Consider the following 22,172-nt stretch of genomic DNA (forward strand, 5'->3'; position numbering starts at 1 on the left):
AAAATTGTAGGATTTAGAAGTTTAATAACTAGTTTTGAGACCTGACCTTGAAGCAAATACTAGAGTATTTGACCCACTTGAAAGGGAAGGGACCACTCATCAATAAGATCCGTCAAGAAATGAAATTTTAATGAACATAGCTTATTAGATTCTTTATATGGGTAACGACAGTGGAAAATTTAACCAATCTATGCATACTATTGATTTGTATTGGCATCTAAATTTCTTACTTGGATTAATTTTGTTGGACCATATAGAGCACAAGCATGACCTTGTACACTACCTAGAGCACTTCCACAGGCACCTTTAGGACACTGATCAAAATCTAGGTCACATCGAGCATCATATCTGATTAACACACATGTTGGTAGCACCACCAAAAACAAAAATGAACCAATTCAGGTGGCTTCTATGGATTCTGACCCTTAGACTTATTCGTTATGATGTTACTCATTTTGTTTATGAACCACATAGTTCTCTCTAGGCTAGTCTAGCCAAATTTTTATTTACACTCTCTAGAGATTTTGTAAAGAATGATATCACTAGTCCATCTAAGAAGAGTGTTCTTTTGGAAATGGTATGATCCCCTTAGTGAATGGTTAGCTTAACATCACTAGCTTATGCATGTAAATCTCACTTTCAAAGACAATAATTCTTTTATTGAACAAAAGAAAATACAGTCATGTAATTTAAAACTAATATTTAAATATAATAATACATTTATTATTTATTAATATATTAATTCACACATAATTAAATAATGTGTATTTTTATAATAAATATGTAAATATATATTGTTATATGGTCATGACATAAATGATATTAAGGAAAGAAAAAAATCAATTTGGAATAAGAAGTAAAAGGAAAATCTTTGATGCATAACCATGCATTATCTCATAAAACAAAATATTAAAATGTCAAAAAACCAATAATCATGGACATTACTAATATATTAATCTACACATTTTTCAAACACATTAGTACATTAGTAATAAATCAATCAATAACCTTATACATTAACTTATTAATAAGACATTAATAATACATTAATTTACACATTAACATATGGATAACATATAAACTATACTTGTAGGTTATGACTAGCTATGTTTAACATGGTCAACCATACTAAACATAGCCATCGAAGTCAACCATTGTCAAAATTATTGTCATGGTGAACCATAATCACCATGGAAATCAACATCTATTTATAGGTAAATACTAACAAATGGGAGTCAATCATACTCAACCATATTAAACCTAATTAATTTTGATTTTCTATGGTTCATTGGGGTTAGCATGGTAAACCATAATCAAGATGAGAATCTTGTTCATCTATAGTCCACCATAGGCATCATGTTCAACATAGCCATATTCAACCATAAGGATCATGCCCAACATGACCATAGGCATGATCTTCAACCATAGTTTTCATGTTCAACATGTGCATGGTGAACCATAGACATCATGCCAATAGTCAACATGAACATAGAGAGTACCACAATGATTAAAGTTTGTAACTTTAACATATTTATATTACAAATTTAATATTTAATATTTCATATATTATTAAAATTATATAATATCTATGTTTTTTAATATCTAATTCTTAGTATAACATTTATAGCACTATGATAACATTTATAACTTTATAAAATTAACCATTGTGCTTTCGCATAGTAATATAACTTTAATATTAATTTAACTTTACATTTTCGACAACGTTATTGTGATGTTACTTTATCTTTATATTTTTTGAAATATAACTTTAATATTAATCCCAATGTAACAAATAACAACGATAGTCAGCGTATGCTAAATAAAAAATGTCTTTACAATGTGATGAATAACAATTGATGTCATGATGCGATCAACAACAAATGACATCATGATTGGGAAAATAATTATGTTTCATAGTTAAGGTGGTCAACCATACTGATGCAAGAGCACAACTACCCCAAGTCAAAATGAAATTTTGACTACTACTAGAAGGCAAAATGAGTTTCTGGAATGAGAAACGGATTAAAAAGGACAATATCCTCATGAATATGTATTTTCTTGTCTTGAAGGGCCACGCCAATTGTAAGAAGATTAGTTCCTCATGGACATGAATCTCAAATGCCTCGTAATTTGGATTCTTGAGATCCTCAAGGGATCATGCAATATTGTTAATAAATTGTAGGGAGCCATTGAACAATCTTAGGAGAAGATCATGGATCTAGAATGATCCATGATTATGTAGCTATTCCTATAAATTTTGAACCTGCGTGTTGTGATGGGAGGCCAAAATGCAATGTAAATTAGGTAAGGAGATGGTCAAGGCCTAAGCGCCTTTGTATGTAATTCGAGATCGAATGAAATGGAAAAAAACATGTTATGTTTTATGTTTTTAATCCTATGCATGCAACCCTGTTGAATTCATAAGTTTGAATGTATGTGTATGTTCTGCTTAACATATATCTGGTATCTGTCATCATGACAGTAATGCGAGGTGTGACATGGTGAAGTGTGGTGAAAGAAATTTTTTCCCACAGGAATGAGATCATCGAACAATAAATAAATTAACCAATTATGTGGGGCCATAACGCGTAGATCCACGTATTGATTTCAGGATGTAGTTTTGCTGCATCAAAGTGGTATTAGAGTAGAAGAAGATTCTGTGTGAAATTGAAAGAGGTGGAAATATGTTGAAGATTGGTAAGCATATGGTATTTATATTGTTGTATAGGGAGTGATAGAACAAGGTGAGAAGATTGCAGTAGCTTAGAGCCAGGAGTGCTCAAATGGTTCCAAAGGAGAGAGATGTTGAAAGACTGAGCTCAGAGGAGAGAAGCTTGGTGGGGTATTGGGTAGCAGGGAGACTTGTTACTGTAGAGGTTTTGTTGTAGCTCATGAATGTTGTTATGAAGACTAGAGGCATATGACCAGGAGGTCGTAAATTTTTGTGCCTTGGGAGTCTGATGCAGGAGCACAACTACCTCAAGTCAAAATGAAATTTTGACTACTACTAGAAGGCAAAACGAGTTTCTGGAACGAGAAACGGCTTAAAAAGGATGATATCCTCATGAATCTGTATTCACATATCTTGAAGAGCCATGTCATTTGTAAGAGGATTAGTTCCTCATGGACATGCATATGAAATTCCTCATAATTTGGATTGTTGAGATCCTCGAGGGATCATGCGAAATTATTAATAAATTGTAGGGAGCCATTGAACGATCTTAGTAGAATATCATGGATCTAGAATGATCCATGATTTTGTAGATATTCATATAAATTGTGAACCTATGTGTTGTGATGAAGGTCAGAATGTAATGTAAATCAGGCGAGAAGATAGTCAAGGCCTGAGCCCGTTTGTATGTAATTTGAGATCGAATGAAATGGAAAAAAAAGTGTGTTGTTTTATGTGTTTAATCCTATGCATACAACCCTGTCGAATTCATAAGTTTGAATGTATGTGTATGTTTTGTTTAACATATATATGGTTTTTGTCATCATGACAGTAATGTGATGTGTGACATAGTGACATGTGGTGAAAGAAATTTCAGCCGCAGGAACGAGACCGTCGAACATTAAAAAAATTAACTAGTTTTGTGGGGACATAACCCATAGGTCTATGTATTGATTTCAGGATGTAGATTTTCTGCATCACATACTCATGATGGTCAACCATAGATAGAGTGGGCATCATAGACAACTATAGTCTGCATGGGAATCATGGTTAACCAATGAAAACCAAAATCATTTATAGGTAAACTCTAACAAATAAAATCATTTTTGTCATGTCACAAACAAAATCCATGTCAGAGTGTGATGAAAATAGTGTAGTGAAAAACAATTAATATCACATTGTGATGTCCTAATGCGATGAACAACAAACAATGTTGTAATGTGATTAATAAAAAATGATTGTGTAATGTTAAGAATGACAAGGAATATCACAATTGGAAAAAAAAATTACATCACAACATTATGAACAACAAACAAAATTATAATGTGATAAAAAAAACAACATCATAGTGTGATGGATAATGAACCACATGGAACTGTCATAAAAAAGATAAAACATTAATAATTAAAAAATAACCAATGATATCACAATGTGATGAACAATAAACAATGCCGCAGTTGACAATAAATAAATGTTATCAATGTTTGATTAACAATAAATGACTATGGTTAACAATGGTTAATCATGGTTGACTACTGTTGATCATAGTTGACAAAGGCTGACATTGTTTCATTTAGTTATTAGCTAGAAAATTAAATGACCTATGATAAATATGTTGATGTGAATATTTTTTTTTCTAATTTAAGTTAATATATTAATATGTAACAAAAAATGTACAAAGAGGCACAGGCCTCAGCTGAGCTTAACATAGTGTATCAGTGAATATCTTGACTACCCCAACATTGGGGAAACCAGTCCACAAAGACAAAAACTAGATGGGATATCAGTGTTTAAGACCAGAAAAAACAAAAGCCAGAGAAGTTTCACCATGACATAAAAAGATACAAACAGAAACTAGTAGAGCTATCAAATCAAAAATACCACGCAAATGACACTTGGAAGCCACGCGAAATCATTTGAGCTCGTTCGGGATGGGCTCCTCCACAGTCGGACATGCCTAGTCATTTGCCTTCTCTGTCGACACTTCTCCACGTGGCCCACCCACATGTTGGATGACACCATGGCTACCAGCTGTTGCCTTCAGTGCTGGCCCTTCAATCTATGTGCCACCTGGGAAGCGCGTCACACCAGAACTATGGCCCTCAGCATCGTGACCACCACCCATGGTCTGGCCATGCAAAGCAAGTTTGCCTTTGTCCAGTCATCCTCATCCGTGAGAGGCTCCTCTACAATCGGACATGCCCAGTCATCCACCTCCTCTGTCGATGCTCTGCCATGTGGACCACCCACAAGTTGGGCAACACCATGGCACCCAGCAACCACCTTCACAGTAGGCCCTTTAACCCTTGTTCCACCTGCGACATGTGTGGCACCCGAACCACCACCCTATGCATGTTGACTGCCACCCATGGTCTAGTCACGCAGAGAAACTTTTCCTTCATCCAAAAGATTCTTTCCAATGTCCCAACCATTTCTGCATCTGTGAACTTCCTCTTGCCGCAATTCAGAGTTTTCTGCCTGGGTGGCTGGTTGCTCATTATCTTCGATGAAAAGTATGGTGATTGTAGCAGTAATCACTGGTCTGTTCAGGGTGCTACGAAATCTTAACTAGGTTGAGTGGAGAGCGGGGTGAGGGGGCAAAGGGAAATTGGCAGTGTGCACTGTGAAATCTCTGTGACCTTCACCCAAAGATAGAGCACAACCCTAGCCACTGCGAGTATTGGGATATCTTTCATAACCATAGCTATGGCGGGGATAAAGATCAGGGGAGGGAGACGAGGCAGTAGGCTCAGGATTCGGCTCCATCTGGGGGCGAGCACTAACTCCTTGAGTCCCTCCTCTTTGGCTTCTCATGCGATGGCAAACCATATTAGAATGCTTGGCTAAATTTTCAGTGGGAGTGATGCCAGAAGGATTGAGCAGGGGAACAAGGACCAGCTGGGTTGTGATTATCTAGCAGAACCTAGAATGGGAATGGTGATGCCCATTACTAAAATCAACACAACAAGCTAACCAGCAGCAACGTCCAGTAACTGTGTGGGAGATGGGTTTAGTAGCCTAGGGCGGAAAATTGTAGTGGTGCAAAGGAGAAGGAGACACAATGAGGCTAGGGTAGTCCGTGTCTGGTCAGTTAACAGCTCTTTCTCAATCCAAGCCTTCATTAAATGCTGTTTGCAGTCTATCAAGAGATCAACTCAAAGTGGTGTGGGGAGAGATGCCATCGGCCAAGTGGCCCATCCTCTCGCCGCTGTCCATTGCATTCCTCATAAATAACATTCAATGTCACTCGCATCCAGGTGCTCTCCTTCTTCTAGTGTCTTCTCCATCTGCACTAATTCATTGTATTCCTTTAGCTGGGCCTTTGTGGCTACAGTAGATAGCGAGTCTGCACTCAGTGCAATTCCACTCTCCAGTCCTATATTGGCAAGAAGGTCAGCCACTCTATTACCGTTCCGATGAATATGCTTGAAATTGACTACTCTGTGGGTCCTGAGCCAAACTTCAATGAGTTCCAGTATTTAAGCTAATATCCAACTATTACCCACTTTGTTTGAGAGAGTCCCCTGCAGAATTTTATTCACCATATTTATTAGGATTTGAGAGTCACCTTCAATCATGATTCAGAAGAAACCATGATTTTGAGCTAGGAGGAGCCCCTGCCATAACCCTTTGAGTTCTGCTGAGTCATTTGTGTCCCTTCCATTTGAGCCTATGAAGGTTAGAAGGGGAGCACCCTTATGATCTCTGAAAATTCCTCCAAACCTTGCTTTTCTTGGATTGTCTTTCGAGACAGCATCAAAGTTCAGTTGGATCACATGCTAGGGTGGAGGAGACCATTTACCTGATATTGTGCTTGTTGTTGTAAGATTAACGGGGAATATCAGTTCTTGATTCCATTGTAGATTCCCATTGTCCTAGATATTCTTTTCCTGTGGCAAGGAGGGAAAGTCGTCGTCATGCCAAGATTGAAGTAGCAGGGTTTCCTTAAGATTTTGGCATATACTGTTCCAGAGGGTTTCCAAAGGTGAGGATTGATCCTTGAAGATACGCTTGTTTCTCTCTTTCCATATTGTCCACATGAGAAGGCCTGGGATGACCTTCCATAGGGAGTTTAGTAACTTACTCTTATATGGATTCCATGCCTAATTGCGAATAGTGGTGGCAATGTCTTCTTTGATTCTGCTGTCCTTTTGGCATCGAAAACTAAATTTTCCTAGAGCCTGTGAGCTAGTGAGTAAGAATTCATGAGGTATAAAGTGGTTTATTCTTCTTGTTTACAATTGGGACAGATGGAGGGTCCGTGGAAGTTTCTCTTCCGCAGATTGTCCCAAGTGGGGATTTTGTTTTGACAAAGAAACCAAAGGAATGTGGACACCTTCAGCCAGATATTGGGGGCCCAGATTGTGTTCCAGATTCGATCTTTGAATGTATGATCTTTGATGATTATGTTATAAGCTTCATGCACGGTGAAAGTTCCTCTTGCCTCATAACCCCATCTAAGCACATACTTCTTATCTGAATAGTGTATTTTCCTGTTGGAGAGTTCCATTCCCAAGATTTGCTGATCAGACTCCAAGTCGTGGCGGATGATGAGATCAGAGCTTAGCCAATGCCTAAACCCTTGGGTTATGGTAGGTCTCCAATATTGATTGATCGTATCAGGCCTTTGCATGTCCCAATCAGGTATTTGATGGGGTTTGATCAGTTCCTTTAGTCTGGGTTTCTTCTGCCATGAATCTTCCCAGAGTCTTGCAATGGTGCCATCCCTAACTTCCCAGAAGTTGTGCTGTTGGATTAAATTCTTGTGTTGCTTTGGTACATTCTAGATTAGGGATTCTTGGCCTATGTCAGTGAGTCAGATGAGATCTGCTACAGGTCTGTTGTTGGCGTATTTTTAGTCCATAGAGAAGCTGAGGGAGTATGCAATGCCGTGATCCAATTCCACTTGGTGCGTGCTCCCATAATAGCGTTGCTATGATAAGGATCACAAATCCCTCTGCCTCCTGAGTTCTTTGGAAGACAAACTGTGTTCCATTTGAAAAGAGTCCATTTGTGATTCTGTCCTGAGTTGCCCCACAAAAAGGATCTTTGGAGATTTTTTATTACTTTGAGGACCCATTTTGGCACTGCCAAGACAAAAAAGAGATACAACGACATAGATTGTAAAATAGATTTTACTAAGACTAGGCGACTGGCCATGTTGAGGGATCTGTGAGTCCAAGAAGAGAGATGAGCTTCCAATTTTTCTAAGAGCAGATGCCAAGATGAGTGTTTCACGGAAGTATCAGTCATGGGAGCTCCAAGATATTTGGATGGGAGTGCAGCTATTGAAGAACCAAGGATACAAACAATAGAGGCTTGGGTCACCGTAGGGGTATGAAAAAAGAAAATTTTGGATTTAGCCTAGTTTATATTAGCTACAGAGGCAACAGAAAAAAAGGATTTTAATTTACGAGCTTCTTCGTCTAAGGGATGGCCAAAAATCATGTTATCATCAATGAATTGCTGGTGAGTAAAGGTAGGGGAGTCGGGAAAGGAGAGGCCTCTTAATTGCTGGGAGTGAAGAGCTTCTTTGATACATCTACCCAGACCTTCTGCCATGATGACAAATAGAAAAGGGGATAATGGAGCTTCCTATGGAATTCCTTTGGAGGGATGAAAAGGGGAGGAGGGGATGCCATTAATCAAAATGGAGAAGAAGGCAGATGATATGAGACTCATGACCCATCTAATACATGGGGGGGAATCCAAAGGCATTTAGCATCTTTTGAATATAATTCCAGCTTAAGTTATCAAATGCTTTAGAGAGATCTATTTTAAGAAGCATACCTATTTTTTATATTGCTTCGAGGAGTGAATGATCTCATGAGTAAGAATAATGCCATCCATGATCTGTCGGCCTTCCACATACCCTAATTTCTCTGGCGAGATGAGTAGTGGTAGTAGTGGTTTAAGCCTCGAGGCAATGACTTTGGAGACTATTTTATAGATGACATTACACAACGCGATAGGCATGAATTTGTCGGGGGTCTGAGATTGTGCTTCTTTGGGAATGAGGGCAATGAAGGTTGCATTCATGGAGGGAAGCATCCACCTATTGGACCTGGATTCCTCAACTACCTTCCAGACTTCTATTTTGATCAGATCCCAAAAATTGTGGAAAAAAATGGAGGTAAACCCATCTGGGCTAGGTGCTTTTCCTTCTTTTAATTGATGCATCACATTTTCCACCTCCTGTAGGGAAATCAGCTTGAGAAGAGGCTGATTATGTTCCTCAGTAATTAATTTTGGAATAGACTTGGTTATCTTCTCTATGGCTTTTGTCCTATCAGATTGTGGCTCTTGGTGAACTTGTTTGAAGTAGGTGAGCAGTTCTTGTTCTATGTCTTGATGATTTTCTACTCTTTCTCCTTGCCTATTCTGGATGTGAGTAATGGTATTGTTCATTCTCCTTCGAACAGTTGTATAATGACAGAACTTTCTATTTTTTCACCTTCCTTAAGCCATTTGACTTTTGATTTTTGCTTCCATAGTACTTCTTCTTGCTTAGCTCTTTCTGAGATTTGTGATTGCAAGTGTGTTTCCTGCACCGAGAGTTCCTCTGTTGTAGCCTTTTCATTTCTTTGTCTAGAGACTTTTGTGCCTGAAAACTATTGCCAAAAGTGGACTAGTTCCATTGTTTGATGTTGAATTTAAGATTTTTGAGTTTTTTCTAGAGTTGAAACATTTTTGAGCCTTCCGCTGGTTTGAATCTTTTCCAAACCATGTTTATGAAATTTTTGAAATCTGGATTTGACAACCAGAAAGCTTCAAAGTGAAAAGGTTGATGAGTAGTGTTGCCTAGTCTTGTCCATTGAAGCATGATTAGCCAATGGTCTGAGCCTGTGAGGGGAAGGATTGAAGCTGAGAGATCTCCGCCTAGATGGATTGCATTGTCAGGGAGTAGGAATCTATCCAATCGAGAGGCGATCTGTTGAGAGCCTGCTCTTTTATTGTTCCAGGTATAAACTCCATTATTAAAGGGCATATCAATGAGCCAGTTGTTTTGGATGAAGTTTTTTAAATGGTAGCTCTCCTTATCTAGCTTATTTCTGCCCCCTCTTTTTTTTTCCAATTTGGTTATCATGTTGAACTCCCCTCCTGTGATCCATAGCGGGTGGGTTCTGTCACAGTGATCATGGATAGATTTTTCAGTATATCTATCTTGTTCATGGCCTCCTGGGGAAAGTAAACATTGGTGATATGCCCATGTATATTTGTCCCTATTATGTGGAAGGTAGCTTGAATGAAGTGCTTATTCGCATAAATATCGGTAAGCATGACGGCTTGTTCATTCTAGATTATTGCAAGGCCTTTTAAAGCTCCTGAGGCATCCACTACTCTTGTTTGACTACCTAGCCACACTTTTGCTATGGTTCTATCCAGAATTGTAGAGTTGCATTTGGTTTCTTGCATGAAGAGGATTTTGGGCTTCTCCAGCTGAATCATACTTTTTATCAATTTGTATTTCCTAGGGCTATTAAGCCCTCTAATATTCCATGAAATGAGCTTCATGATGGAGTATTGGAAATGATGTTATAGTACTTTGTAAGCCTAGAATATCTTCCTTATTCCACTAGCATTTATCCAATGCGAATGGTTCGTTGGAGATCTATTTTCCTTCTTCTCTTTTTATTGTCTCTGGTGAGATTCTTTCCATCCCATTGACTTCTAGCATGTATGCGAAGGGTTATTTGTTGTTGTGCTCTAGAAAGAATTACTTCTAGGTTTTCCAACTGTCTTTCTGGAATCTTGTCATAGTTTTTTGTCTTACAGGCTTGTTCTAAGCCTAGTATATCCAAATCTCCAATGTTTATGCTTTTTGGTTCCTCTTCCATGTGCTGGGATTCACTTCTTTCCTCTATAACTTCCATTGCATTTTTGAAAACGGCCTGTGCGTTGTCCACATCCATGCTTTGATGGTGCCATGCGGGGGTCTCACTGGGAGGGGTTAAGATGAGGTCGATGGTTTGTTTAGATTTCTGGGGCTTCTTTGAGCTGGTGGAGGAAAATTGGACTTTTGACTTGGGCTACTCCTCAGAGGGAGCAGGGGTTTCGAGGATGTTCAACTCTAGATGTGCCAGGGTTTCAAAACTATTTCTTGTGGACGACATGGAAGGGTTGTCAGCAGATGTCTTAGGGCTTGGACCAGATTTTTTGGGGTTCTTTCTGCGATTGGTGACTTTGGTGAAGCCATCCACATCAGATTTATCAGAGGGAGTTGGGGCTGAGGTCTTCAGATTTGAGGGGCAGTCACAGAATAAATGTCCAAGAGCGTGGCATTTCCTACAGCGAAACAGGACGTGTTCATAGTCTATTGATTGGACCCATTCAAAATCATCATGGAAAAGACTTACCGCATCTAGAAGAGCATTTCTTAGATTCATGTAGATGCATATCCAGGCATATGAGCTATATCTTCGAAGTTTAGTCTCCTCTGCAATCTTGACGAACTCACCAAGGCCATTGCCAATATCTTGTAGTGAAGTTTCATTCCAATACTCCAGAGGGAGGGAGTAGAGACAGATCCAAATTGGAGCCTAGCTAAGATCTTCTTTATTTGGGTTGAATCTTTCAACCCAATCCCTCAGATACAATCCAACAACATTGAAGAAATATGTCCCTCCATCAAGGACTCTGTTCCTATTCTCTAGACAGTTGAAAACTGCCGTGAAGAAGCCCTTAGGGCCTAGCTGCAGGGTTATGTGTCCTTTCGACTTCCATTTGGCTGCAATCCAACCTTGCAGTGCTTTTTCTGTGTGCCAAAAGCCAATAAAATTCCTGATCAAGGCATGGTCCTTCATGTATTGGATTTGAGCATTGATCCTATTGCTTGGGAGCTCAATCTTAGGTCTCTTGGCTGCAACTAGATTGTAGGTGGTTGATGTCACTTTTGGATTCTCATTGTCAGTCATCTTGTCTATTTGTTTATTCTGTCCTTCTCCCGTTTCTTCCTGGACGGTTTGCTTGTAGGCTTCCTCATGCGTTGGAGTATGTTCATTTTCATTGGGCGGAGGATCCATGTCCTCCCCCTGAGGGAGATTCATGATTCGCTTGCCTCTCTTTGTCCCTTATGGTTTGTGGTCTTGTTGTAAGAGATGGCAGAGTTGCTGCAAACTTTGCAGGTCTATCATTGTAGATTTTTCCTAAACCCTAAGTCGCCATGATCGCTAGAGCTTCAATAAAAACTAGGTGAATGCTATTTTGTTTTTGCATATAGCATGATGTGAATATTATTTTAATAAGGAAAAATGAATTATTTATTTGTATGGTAATCCTCTCAAGAATGTGTTAAAGGCTAACATGAGAGATTAACCTGTAATTGTTGAGTAAAAAAATTGAATTTAGTTATGCCTTGGGCGGGGGGGGGGAACAAAAAAGAGAAAAACATCCTCCTTTCATTATTCTTCTTTTGGCAGGCTTTATGCAAAAAAGTAAAGAACAACAAGACATATATATAGACCATGAGAATTTTATATATGCCTAGAGAAAAATGCCATATGGTGGATTATGTAAAATCAATTGTGGGATAAAATATAGTTACTCGTGGAAACACTACAAACATTAGAGAAAGACTATTTGAACCCATAAAGTTAGCAGGATGCTCCTAAGGGTTCAGGAGGTGAAATTTCATACAAACATTTGGATAGTTTTTCATAATAGATAGACTAAAGATCAGGGGGAACTAACAACAAAAGTTGGTTCAAGGTTCGATGGGACTAGAATCCCTTGGCTCATTCCTAGAAGGATTTACATAAGTATAATGTTTAATAAGGTAGTAAGGATTAGAACTATGAATTTTAGAAAATAAGGGAATGGTATAGTAGAAGACTAGTGTACATGTTAGTAATTGATACATGTGTATGTATGGATAGAAATTTATTGTGACTGAACTTAAATGTAAAGTTTGAGTAATTTTTTTGTTATAGAGTGACTATGTTTTGTAGATGACAAAAGGGTGCATAGTTACAAGGATAGTAGTCCTTTGGATAAAGGTAGAAATGTCCCAGAAACTCTGTGAAGAATTTTTGAGTAGCTAAAAACCTAAGTAAAAACACAAAGGTTTGATTAAATATATCTTTAAGAGAGGTTCTTGGAATGTAAATATCATGGCTGATGAAAATTGTACTCTAAATATATGGTAAACGAAATAATGGAAGTTGTAGACATGTGCAGGTACATATAACTATATAATTATATTAAATACAGATGATAAGCCACATGGGATGAAGAAGTTAAAGTGTAGACTGTGAGGATAGATAACTCATCATCGAGTCAAACATGCACAGTCTCAAACAAGGAGGGTTAGGATTGAGAGAACCAATACTAGTCCCTCATTATAGGGGTCCACTAGGTCTCTTGAATAGACATACATATTCATATAATTATATGTAGAGGATCATTAAAATAGACAAAAAAATAGGAAATACTAAATCTAGATAAATAAGAAAGTAATTGTCTTTCAATATACGTTATTTGAAACATAATATTTCTACATAATAAAAGGAGAAGAATTAAAATATATTTAAATGAAATAAAAAGGGAACTAAATGGTTTGTGAGGATTTTTCCAAAAAAATATATGAACATATAAAAGAAAACTAAGAAGCCAAGAACTATTGACTGGTCCATTGGCACATAAACTACTAAGAGAATCCAATGATAAATTTTTATCTGAGTATATATGTCTTGATGATTTTCCCATGGCACTCAAGGATCGAGTTTGAGTCTATGATCATGATAAAAAAAATGCTCAAAATTCATAACATTTCTACTTTGCCCAATGGAAAACATATAGCAATGAATCAATCTTGTGCACATGACAATTTCTTACTTTTAACCCACTACATGTTATATTACAAATTTTATAAAATAGTCTTATTGCTTCTATACTATGGATCACGACCCTTACATACAACCCTGATACAAGGATATTGAACTAGGGATTCGTGTCAACAACTATGACCAAAAATATTCCATGAACAAGATACAATTGACCTACTTGCTAATGGAATTCTCTACTCAACCCTTTCATTCATTGTACCTTGAACACATCTTGTAGGTACATTGCCTACCCATTTTCTTATCATTGCAACTACATCTCTAGTTGTCCAACCTGCCACTATCAATAACACTTGGCTGCTCAAATATGATTGAGCTTGGGACCACTTATTTTCCCAAAAGAATCCCTCTTTCTCCACCAAGATGTATCCTCATTGGGTCTTCTGGATCTTCCCTACTATCAATGATTTACCACACCAAATCCTTGAACTAGAGGTCCACGAAATATGCCTCTTAATAGTCCCTTCACTATTCGAAGAATCATTGTACGTGAGTTACTCTAAATCTACCCACTATCCATCTCCTTTCTACTCCAAAGGTGAAAAAAATTACGTCTTCTATCCTCTAGATACATTCTCACGATAAATATTATTCATAACTTTGTTTGTGAACCTTCATTGCCTTCAAAAAAAGTCTTCGATGATACACTATAACTAGGATGTGGGTCTTCTAGGTCTGCCCACATGTTAACCTTCTAGATACTCCTAAATGTTGATCTTAGGGCCCAAATTTTTTTCACTCTTACTATGACAATTAAACACAATCAGGGCCTCAAAAATGACATGTTGTAGCACCTACAACATTTCCTCCAAATTTTGTCTCACATGCAAATTTTGGAGCCTACCTTCAATCCTACGATCGAGCATCCTTGGTCAATTGTTGGTAAGATGATGATATCAAGCTTCGCTTTCTTGATCTTAATATTTTTTCATGTTCTCATCTTTGTCCAACATGTGTAATCTTTAGGCATATGGATTGTTGTTTGTCATGTAAATGGAATGGTTTTTTGCTTCAAGGGAAATCATGTGCACATGAGTTTCCATCATCACATAGACATTGTTTCACACTCACTTCACGCACTCTTGTTACGAAGGTTGTTTCATTAAGAATAGTATTTTTATATATTCTAAATAGTTTATTTTGCATCAATGAGTGTTTGTATGCAATCACAGTCAAGTCTTACATATTTTTACATATGTTTCACTAATCTCATACGTAGCCATTCTCGTGAGCAACTTAGCCTCATCTAGCTTCCTGAAACTGTGCACTTTTCTTCTGCAACCCTCAAGCTTCCTCCTTTGCCTACTAGAACTCCACAATGTGTAGAGACCTAGGCCTCCCTTAGCATCCACAAATTCACAATGGTTTCCTCCAGTTCTCTTCTTCCAGCTAGAACCCGCTATCTTAAAAAATTGTGCAGTGTTATCTCTTTGTTGCTCGACAACACTTCTCTCCAAAAATGCACAGAGCAGTGTGGCTGCCCTGAATTCAGAAATTGCGCAGAGTTATCCTCCCAGGACCCCTATCCCATAGCAGTGTCATGTGCCTCAAAACTACGCAGTATTTTCCGAGCTGTAGTCTCTGTATTACATGCAGAAACTACACAGATGGGCCTCCCAGGGCCTCATTCCATCAACAGTCACTTCCCACCGAAACACTGTTAATCTATCTCTCAGTGACAATAGGAAAATGTGACATGCTGAGATCAATCCTAAGGAGTTGAGGAGAAGTGCCAAGAGACTAAGTGATGGTGCATCCAAACTGCGTCTGATGCATGATCATCTCGAGGGAAAGTATGCTAAGTAAAGAACACCCTTTGAAGTACACCTCTTAGTTGAGTTTATAGGATTTCTCGTGAGTGTAATATCATCATGCCTTCAGTAACTTGCATGTGTGCAAACAAAAAAATCATTTCACGGGTTTCCTCCGCATGTATTACTTTTTTTTCGCTTGTTTGACCAACTTTTGTCTTCGACATGTCGATTGTTTTGTCATGCCTGCAACCTTTTTCTGGTGATGTTCAAGGTTTGTCTTTTTAAGTAAAAGTTGTGTTTGCCATGTAAACATCAGTCACACTCACACACAAAGATGTATGTAATGTTGTTGAAGTGGCGCCACAGTCGTTCAATTATCTATCTCAACTGTCACACTTGTCACTCAGACCCTTCAGTCAGTCACACTGAGTATGTTGTCTTGTTGGTTTGATGTGTCCTATTAATGAGCCATGTTGAGTGTGTGTTCACAGGGCCATGTATACATGAGTTCACTCACTCACACACTTAACCATTTAGCTGAAGAAATATTGATTGAACCACCCTCCATCAGTCGAACCTCCACTGAGTTGCACTATGTAGTCTCAGCTCACAATGACTAAGAACTGTTGCCTAGAACCATGTAGAGCTTGAGGTTTCTTTCCAGAGAATCTTCACCACGTAATGTTGGAATCAACCTGTTTGTATTTCACCCAGAATAGCATAGAATTTTCCCAAGAAGCTACCTCAGTTTGGATTTCCTGCAAGCCTATCAATCAAGCCTTCCGTTGGTCAACCAGAGAATTTGACTTAAGAAGTGACCCAGGGCTATACTCATCCCTAAAATTTTGCAGACGCTGCTATCCTGCCTGATTTTGCTACCTAGAGAAATTGTGAAGACCAGAGGGACAGGAAACTATTTCTTGTCACTGCACTGTATCTGGAAATTTCATAGTTTTATCAGTCAGTCCCTCTGTCGGCCTGCTTGCCACTGCTCCTAAAATTGCGTAGTTTTCATGGATAGTCCACCTTCTGCCCAGGACCACACTCAGCCCGAAAACTATGCAGACATGTCCTTCATGACTTCCTCCCAGATATGAAAAGTTTTGGCTAGAAAGAACCTACAGCCCCATCCTTGCCTCCTTTGAAAATCTATGCATTTTTACTGCCAGTGCCTCCTACATGCAATGCCTTCCGCAAAAGAATTATGGAGTTCTACCTCCAGCTGAACCAGATCCCTCAAATGTCATTGTTGTCCCAGACTACTCAACCCAACCTCTTACTGGCCTCTATGTACTTTTTCTTGATAGTACCCAAGAGCCTTGAATCCCATCCTAACATGTGCTCTGCATTGTTTCAAAGTCTTGTCCTCTGTCCCATCACCTGCACCCAAAAATGAAAAACAATGCATCATGGTAGACTAGGGGATTTCTGGATTGAATTTCATCTCATCACGAGTGATTAGAGAGACAAGTACATGGATGAGACATGGTATTACAACGAACGGTATGAAGAAGGAGCACATGTTAGAATACTTTCTCACGGTTAGAGGAACACCAGAAGTATACCAAGTAGCATGCGAAGGAGACACATTCACATACATGAATCATCAAGTGAACACCAAGACCGTTGAAGAACCTGTGCACATTTCCATGCGAAGGTGAAGCTATGGTACACCATGAGAGACTCATCACTTAGTAGCACAACAACTCGACACCAACAAAAAAGCTAGCATGTGCATACTAGTAGGGTCATTTCGATTTGTGTCATGAGTCACCTTAGCCAGATCAGTATTTTGGTTCATACTTGTGTAATCAATGTAATTTGATATGGAAGTGGAATAGACACATGAATGAAGTTAAAGAGTCATGTAAGTCGAACGGTCATAAAGGAAGTCAAAGATTCATAAGGGTGAGTTTCACCCTTGGCTCTATATACCCCTCATTTCTACATGCAAAATACTTTTCACCTTGGCTCCTTCCATATAGCCTTGAGAGTTTGTAGTCTTTCCTTTGAGGAGCGAGCAGTGGCTCCAACGCCCCGCTATCAAGGTTAGTGATGTATGGTGTATGGATGTGTCTTCGAACTTTCACTTAGTTCAGAAGCATGTTAAGAGGTCAACCTGTTTTCACACATGTATTGTATTCATTTGTAAGACTATTCTTTGGACGCTTGTAATGCATGTTGCTTTAACTTGTACTATGATAGTTTAAATATTTTGGTTGTTTTAGTGCGTATGCTATTGTAAATGTGTTTTATCAGTTGTTATCATTGTCTCTCCCATGTGGACTACTCTAGACACTCGACAGACTCATTCTTGTAAACTTTTTATAATGACCGTCAGACTCACGTGGACTATTCTGTTGGGTGTTGTACGTGCTGTATGTTGACCTTGTGTTTGTGATTGCCACCTCCACTGGACTACTTCGTCGAAAGCTGCAAAAATCTTGTTGCATTGTGTGTTTCTAACTGAGTTGGGACTATTCCATTGCGAATTGAGACTCAATTTAACCCTCTCCCTCTGGAGTGAAAGAACTTTGACACAAGACATACTAAGAACTCACAAGGCACGCGAACCTCATTGTTTGAAGACTAAGTATCCCACTTTCATCTGCTGAAAAGGAAGAGCTAATGCATAATAATAGATGGCAACTGGGCCATCATAATAGATGGGACTCCGAAAAACAGTCTGAGATCTAGTTGGGACTTCATACCTGGGAGATCCCCTTAATGTTGGCGTGTCCAACACCATCAACATTTCTGGTACTAGAAGGAGGGCCAATTGATAAGATGAGTCCTCATTTCTATTTTGAATCTTGGCATACTTATCATTACCAACCATATAATTCTTCCTCCAAAGTGTACGTCTTATGGAAATGAATTTGAAATATTAGAGGATCTGTAGAATTCCTTTCCACAACACACATATGAATGTGAAGGTCGAATGGCCTACGTTGAAAACAGAATGGCCCTTATATCTATGCATCACAATTATAAAATCTATAAATATTATGTGAACTACTCCCTGTTCATATACACGCTTCGAGGGCACCCACTGCTATGGTGTGCCACATTGCCCGAGAATTCTATTCACTCTCTCACTCAATTGATTGTAGAGATTGACCATGATTTCCATCATTTTGACCATGAAGCACTGAATAAATAAATTTTGGAATTACGGAAAGCACCTGATGAATCCATTGAGAAATTTCACACACACTTTTGTAATCTTTCATATTGATTTCCTGAAGATGAAATTAATTGGGAATTCCTCGATGGAAGAGTTAACTATCTTCTTTACATCTCTAAAAATATAAAATTATTGGAATCATTTGAACCCCTCTTAGCATACCTCAGTGTTAGAGATGCCAAATCTAAAACGGATGAGGTCATTGTCACAATTGATTGTGCATCCTCTTCTCATCAAATAGTTATAGCTCTGAAGTGTGAGGTGGGAGAAGGTGTGTGCACATTTTTTGAACTCTCACATCCTCCCACCCCATCTACTCTCAATGTCTGCACAGATTTGGCTTGCAAGCCTGCTCACTATCACGTGGACTCATTCCCTCAACCTCCATCTCCACATTCCGTTGATCTTATGGATTGTACTATATTGTGTTCTTCCATTCTAGACTCCACACTTGTTATGAAAGAGGATCAAGTTGTCGATGGAGTTGGTGTTATGCAACCAACCTGCACTATCATTCATGATGAGTGTGTGTAGGCATTTGAAGAATAACCCACAGTGAAGGATGACTCCCTTCCATATGTACCTCATCCGCTCTATCCTACCATCTCTTGTGATTCTGCTAGTTTTGATTTTCCCTTTGAAAAGTCATCTCTAGATGTTTGTACTTTCTATCATTTACAAGACACACTGGATGTCAACATCTCATTACATCATGGAGAGGACACATCCTCGTTTGAAAATCCATCCCATCTGCCATCTATCATTTTTGAAAACACAGAGGGTGAACTTCCTTGTTTCTCATCAATCCCCCTACATGATTAATCAGATCATGAGGATGCTGACAAAAATCCTAAATTTTTTGATCATGGTTGTCGTGATCTATGTACTTCTTCCTTGCATCATGATGTTGATTCACTCAATATTAATCTTCCTAAGCCACTGGTCTCCAACAATATATCTATTGACGAAGTGGAAACCCCATAGGCTGTTGAGGCACTTCATCCACAGCTGATGGTTATGCTAGGCTTTCGCTCTCCTAAGGTTAGTTCCACTACTAATTAGAAAATTTTTGAAACACCCAAGTCTCCTCATCACTCATCCGTATGCATTGAAGATCAATCGAATACAAAAAAAAATCTTTTGCCACCTGAATCACATGACCCCATTGCTCATGCATTCGAGGAATCATATAAAACAAGCACACTTGCAAGGCATAATTTTCCTCTATTTCTCATTTTTTCTTGTCTTACATAGTCAAGAGAGTGTGCATGCTTATCATCTGCACACAATGTGTCACATCACCATTTGAAGTCAGCAACATGTTTGTCTTGTGCATTTAGTATTTTCCTTTTTGTCGATGTTTTAGAACTTAGAGCGTGTTGGTCTTTGCTGATCAATATTTCTTGTTCACTAGTTTGCATGCATATTTTTCATGCCTTTGCCAATATGGGCCAGCCAATGTGTCAGTGGCCTCATAGGAAATATCACTTCACATGAGTAGGCCCATGCACTATTTAGCATAGGAGTAGGAGTAGTATTTTCCTCTTGCTTTTCTTCGCTTTCTAGTTTGCATGTATTTTTTCTTGCTGACTTGGTTTGGATTGCTTGCTTTCTTTCTTTCCTTACTTTTTTTTTTTTTCTATTTACTTCTTCTTTTCTCTTTCTTTTCTTTCTCATGTCCATAGGTTAGACTTACATGAAATCATGTTTTTCTCTTGAGAGAACCCCAAAAAATATAGGGGACTTGTACAACTATCAACATCTGTTATCTCTTGTCTTCTCCCTTTATGAAGAGCTTGTTTTCTCGAGTCGATGATGTAGTGATAGAAAATATGTTATGTTTAGAGTGAGTCTTGGTGAAACACAACCCTTGTACTATTGGCTAGTACTGCCTACTCTAATCGATTCTTTTGGGTTAACCCTTGTCAACTCAATCAAGTAGAGTAAGTTTAGGGGGGAAACCTTAACAAGTATGTCAAAGGTATATATAATATAGTTCTTTGAAGGAAGAACCTCTTTTGGTCTCAATAAGTCGGGACCTCTTCTTCCTCTAAAATAAGTGCCTATGCATAGTTCTTTGAAAAAATGAAAGAATAAAAAAATGAATAAAGTGAAAGAAGAGAAAGGCTTCTGGCACAGAGAGCTGATGTAAGTAACTCCACTGGGGTACTGACTAGGCTCGTTGGCAGTAGAGCAATTCTTGTGTTCCTCCATGATTCGGTCAGGGTACTGTCCAGGCCTACTGGCAATGGAGCTACACCAAAGATGAATCTTAAACTTTGACAACTATATTACTTGTGCATTAATATACCCATGATCCCCAATCAAAACAAGTAGGTTGAATTGGATTGGGATATGTGCTAACCGATCAAGAGAATGGTAGGGACTACATCTTTCACACAAGCTAGTGCGAAAGCCATCACGATCAAAGAAATGCATAATACTTCCAGAAAGGTTAGACTCACCTTTCAGGAAACAAGGTCCATATACAGAGCTAGAGTTATACTAGTGTGTCGCCAATGTTGTAGTAGCTACAACATTCCCTCAAAAAAAAATTCTCGCATACAAATTTTGGAGCATACCGTAGATATTGTGATTAATCATCCTTGATCACTTGTTGTTAAGATGATGATCTGAAGCTTCCCCTCCTTTATCGTAAGATTTGTTTATGTTCTAGTATTTATGCAACATGTGCCATCTTTGGGCATAAGGATTATTGTTTGTCATGTAAAGGGAGTGTTGTTTTTCTTTAAGGGAAAGCATGCATGCATGAGTTTCTATCATCACATAGACATGTGTCACCAAGGTTGTTGGATCAGCCAGAGCATGTTTATACATTCTGGATAGTCTATATTGCATCACTAAATGTTCTTGTATGATCAAAGTCAAGTCTTATCGATGTTTACATATGTTTCACTAATCTCACACTTAGCCATTTTACCAAGAAACCTAGCCACATATAGTTTCCCAAAACTATGCACTTTTCCTCTTCAAACCTCAAAACTCCACCCTTGCTTGTTCAAACTCCATAGTGTGTAGAGACCCCATCCCCCCTTGCCATCCAAAACTGCATAGTGTTTTCCTCCAGTGTACTTCCTCCAGTGTCCTTCCTCCAGGAGAAACTTGTTATCTTCAAAAACTGCTAAGTGTTGTCCCTCACCTACCCACCCAACAATGCTCTCTAGAAATGCGCAAAGCAGTCTGACCGCCCTCCATTCAAAAATTTGGTAGAGGTGTCCTCCCAGGACGCCTATCCTGCAACAGTGTCTTGTGCCCTAAAAGTGCGTCATATTTTCCAAGCTTCTCTCTCTATCTTCCATGCAAAAACTGCACAGATGGACCTCCCAGGGCCACATTCTGGCAATAGTCACCTTCCCCTGAAAGAACGTTGACTTATCTCTCAGTACAAACTGGAAAAGGTGGCATATTAAGATACTCCCAAGGAGTTGAGGAGATGGACCAAGTGACTAAGTGATGGTAAAGGTCAGGACCGCATGCAAACTTAGTCAGATGCATGATTATCTTCAGGGTAAGTATGGTAAGTAAAGAACACCCTTCGAAGTATACCTCTTAGTTGAGTTTCTAGGATTGATTTTCAGTGCCATATCATCATGCCTTAAACAACATGCATGTGCACAAACAAAAAAATCATTTCATGGTTCTCCTCTACATGTCTTGCATCCTTTTCTCTTGTTTGACCAACTATCATCTTCGGAATG

This window comes from Pinus tabuliformis, chromosome 8 (assembly GCF_031772625.1).
Source record: "Pinus tabuliformis cultivar Carrire ecotype Pingquan chromosome 8, CPIR1, whole genome shotgun sequence".
NCBI lineage: Eukaryota > Viridiplantae > Streptophyta > Pinopsida > Pinales > Pinaceae > Pinus > Pinus tabuliformis.